The following is a 4,398-nucleotide window of genomic DNA, read 5'->3' as shown; positions in this document are numbered from 1 at the left end:
AAGAGCGTGGGTGTGTATGGTCGTCGCAGGGGCCGTGCCCGGGGAAGCCAGAGTCACCCCAGCTTCTGGTCCCCTCTGCTTCTCTACAGCAAAATGTGTCCTCTGGTGACTGATTGGAGAGGAATGGTGGGAGACTTCTCCTGCCCCGTGTTGCAAAAAGAGCTTGCTTCCCTGAACCTTAAGAGATCCCCGGCTTCAAGCAAGGGAAAGCAGGCCAGAGCATCCCTGGCTCCTGAACTGAACTATGTCCTGATGCCTGAGCACTGGGGTTCTCAGAGACTGAATAAGAGACTGTCCAGTGGCTGGTGGGTCCCAGGAGGGCAGCTACTTTTACAGCCCAGGGGGTGGCCCTTCCTGAACCCACCAAGGCATGTGAGCAAACTGAAGGGGTCACTCCAGCCCCTGGCCATCAGTACCCAGCCTTTCTGGACCAAGTTGTGCCGGTGAGGCTGAAGCATGGTCCGCTTCAAAGGTGGTCTGGGGTGAAAGTCATTAACAAGGCCAGACATGAAAAGGTGCCCTGGGTTGCAAGTACTTATAGGGACAGACCTGTAAGTACTTGCAAAACAAAAAGAAGGTGAGGGTTTTTAAACCACTGTGAGCTAGTTGCCCCCGGCAGCCTCCCCCGGCTTGTCTTTCTTACCCAGACACCTCTCGCCCTTTGAACAGAGGCAAAACAGAATTACAAGAAACCAGAAATCCCCCTTCTATCAGGCTGGAAATGTGGCTCTAGCACTTGAAAATATTTTTTTCCCCTCCAAATAGTGCATCAGGGGTGTTATCTGAGGGGCAAAATGCCTGCCTTGAGGTCTGTGATTTGGGAACACTGAGATGTGGAACTTGGACTCTGGCAGTGGATGGTCTGTGAAATATCTTTGTTCTTTTACTACCAACTTAGGGAACTGTTTGAAAGGGCCCCCCAGGGCCTCAGCCAGCAGGCAGAAGCCACTGCCTTCCTCTGATAACAGCCTCTGTGAATGTTCAGATTTGCTTTTCAGCTAAAGACACAGAGACATTGTGGATGTCACACGCTTTCATCTTCCCTTTCAGCCCTACTGAACCCTCCCGGGGCTCGCAGGGTAGATGAGAGGAGCCTGAAAAATGCAGAGTTTGAAAGCTCCCATTTGTAAAAACAAAATGCTTCTAAAGACTCCTTTCCTCTCCCCAGCCACCGCCCCCCCACTTGGAGGACAGAATTGGAAGCCAAAAAGGGGACTCCCGGTCTCCCATCCTCCCACTCCCAGTGAGTCTTAGTGGTGAGACTTGCTCTGGGCACGACTGCATCTGAATGTGCCGGGAAGAGGGTTGGGGGCCAGAGGGCAGGCAAGGCCTGGGACAGGGGCCCCAGGGTGTGTGCTCAGACCAGTTGTGGGAAAAACTCCTTCCCTTCCCCTCCTCCCGACTTCCCCCGTGCGGCTCCTTCTGGCTGGCTTCCCCGTGCCCAGGGCAGCACACCCTGTCCCCTTCACTCTCCCTTGGTTACTATGGAAACAAGGGTGTCATTGATGTGGGCTGAGCTGGGGAACATGTCGGCGCACAGCTGAGAGTCAGCGATTATGCCGGCGGGTAGAAATGTACCAGGGTTAAGGTTCGCAGCTCCCAAACTGCGGGAAGGACGCCGTCCTGCCCCCTCCCTCCCTCCCTCTCGCTTCTCCCTCTCCTGGCTTTTGACGAATTCCTTTATTCCCTTCCGGGCTAAAGCAGTGGCTATTTTTGCGCCACTCTATGCCCCACCCTCGCTGTGGGCCGCGCCTTATCCGGCCTGGCCTGGAGGGTGACACCATGTCACCCTCGCCAGGACTCGTCCCTTGATTCCCGTCAGAGTTTGCTTTGATTTCTCTTTCCTTCTCAGGGGCCAGTTCTTACTTCCTTTTATTTTTAGCTCTGCACTCCATGTGGTTTCAGGGTTCAGTCTGCTCATCGAAAAGTTCTTTTTTTTATAGTCTCTTTTGAAAATGATAGTCAAAGGAAGGGACGTTGTATTTGGTCATGTGGAAAATTCAATGTATAATTTAAACGTCTGTCAGAAATCCGACAAATAAAATTTAGCTGAAACCAAGGCAGCCTGGAAAGTGTCGTGTCCTTTGCTGGAGAGGGGAGAGGGCCTGTGGTGTGCTTGTCCTTTCAGAGGTTAGCATCCCTCAAGGTGCTTTCTTCAGAAGGATGTAACATTAACACCGCCACCAACAATAAAAATAACCCTTTATTAAGCCCCTCCTACATACCAGACCTGTCATCTACATCATGGGGCAGTATTAGTCCCACCTCAAAGTTAAGCAAACTGAGGCACGGGCCTGGGTTAAGGAATTCACCCACTATCACAGGGCCATTAGTGCCAGCAGGGCAGGACCCTGGGTCTGAAGGCCGCGGCAAGTTGCCTCCTCTGGAGGACAAAGACAATAACGGCCTGTTTCTCAGCCATCTCAGTCCCCGGCCTTCCGAGCCCACACCAGGGGTCTCCTCTGATCAATGCTGCTCCTCAGGGAGGCGGGGGGCGGGCGGGGGGCGGTCTCTGTCCCAAGCATTGGGTGTCCTCTGTCCTCACGGCGGCACAGCTGAAGATTTTGTACGATGCTTTGCACAGACAGAAAAAAGGGAGAAGTCGGGAAAACTGCGGTTGGCAAGGATGCTGGCAATTACCTAGTACCTAATACTGAATTTTCCTTTTAGAGAGGGTGCAGAGAGGGGAGTAGACTTGCCCAAAGCCACACAGTAGGAGGCAGAGTGGGCTCCGGTCCAGGGCTCTTCTCTCAGGAGAAGAGCTTGTCTTCCCCTCTGGCAGCCTCACTTCAGTGGCCTTAGAGACATACCAGCCTGGCTGGCCCCAAGGGCCAAGCTGTTGGCAGAATAGAGGGGAGCTGGAGGCAGGAAGAGAGAGAAAGTCCAGTGCTGCCAGGTAAATGGCGGGACACACACCTGAACTGCAAATAAACAATCATTTTTAATGTAAGTATGTCCCATGCAATATTTGAGACATAGGGACTTCCCTGGTGACGCAGTGGTTAAGAATCCGCCTGCCAATGCAGGGGACATGGGTTCGAGCCCTGGCCCGGGAAGATCCCACATGCTGCAGAGCAACTAAGCCCGTGCGCCACAACTTCTGAGCCTGCGCTCTAGAGCCTGCAAGCCACAACTACTGAGCCTACATGCCGCAACTACTGAAGCCTGCGCACCTAGAGCCGGTTCTCCGCAACAAGAGAAGCCACCGCAATGAGAAGCCTGCGCACCACAGTGAAGAGTAGCCCCTGCCCGCCGCAACTAGAGAAAGCCCACATGCAGCAACGAAGACCCAACACAGACAAAAATAAATTTTAAAAAATTTTGAGACATAATCTAATACTCATAAAAAGTCATTGTTTATCTGAAATTCAAATTTAACTGGCCATCCCAGTTTTTGTTTTTGTTGTTTTGCAAATCTGGCAACTCTACTCAGAATGCTCTGCTGAATAAAGGCACAATGAGATACAATCATACTGTGTTCTCCGGAGTCAGACTCAGAGATCTATCTTTGCCCATCCATAAATCAGCTCTGTGATCTTGGGCAAGTTGCTTCCTTTCTTGGAGTCTCCCTGCCTCTACATCTGTGAAATGGGACTAAAGCCGTAGGGAGATTTAAAAGAGATATAATGTCGGGCTTCCCTGGTGGCGCAGTGGTTGAGAGTCCGCCTGCCGATGCAGGGAACACGGGTTCGTGCCCCGGTCCGGGAAGAACCCACATGCCGCGGAGCAGCTGGGCCCGTGAGCCATGGCCGTTGAGCCTGCGCATCTGGAACCTGTGCTCCGCAGCGGGAGAGGCCACAACAGTGAGAGGCCCACATACCGCAAAAAATAAAAAGAGATATAATGTCGATAAAGGTAGATGTAGGGCCATAGCTAACACATAGTAGGGACACTGCACCTCAGTTTCTTACCCGTAAAATGAGGTAATCACTTACCCTGTGGCGTTTTTCAGAGGATTAGACGAAGTTATGGATGTCCAGTGCAGAGTAGGTGCTAAATCATTTGTAGCTATTATAATAACTGGCAGACATTCTGGAGTCCAGGCCTTCCCAGGCCCCAAGACCTCTGTCCTCCCACCTCCCCTCCCACATGTTGCAAGGGCCAGCAGCCTTCCTGGCGGTGCTGGCAGCCCCCTTCTCTCTCTGGGGGCTCCCAGGGCCGCTGCAGCCACACCTCCTGCAATTAGATTTGTAAGTGGGAACAGGCTCTTGTCAGAGGCTCCTGATTGGCTCCAGGCAAAAACACAGTTTAGCACTCAGTCAAGCTGCATTTCAGGGCCTCTGTCTCTCTCCCCTCCACCTCCCCCTTTAATTGCAATCTGTTCGGTAATTTCCTTTTCCAACACTGCAGAACTCAGAGAAGCTGTGGCGCAGGAGCCGGGCAGGGAGGAGGGAAAGA

Source organism: Lipotes vexillifer, unplaced genomic scaffold, assembly GCF_000442215.2.
Source record: "Lipotes vexillifer unplaced genomic scaffold, Lipotes_vexillifer_v1.1 scaffold916, whole genome shotgun sequence".
NCBI classification, from domain to species: Eukaryota; Metazoa; Chordata; class Mammalia; order Artiodactyla; family Lipotidae; genus Lipotes; species Lipotes vexillifer.
This window is presented reverse-complemented; position numbering follows the sequence as displayed.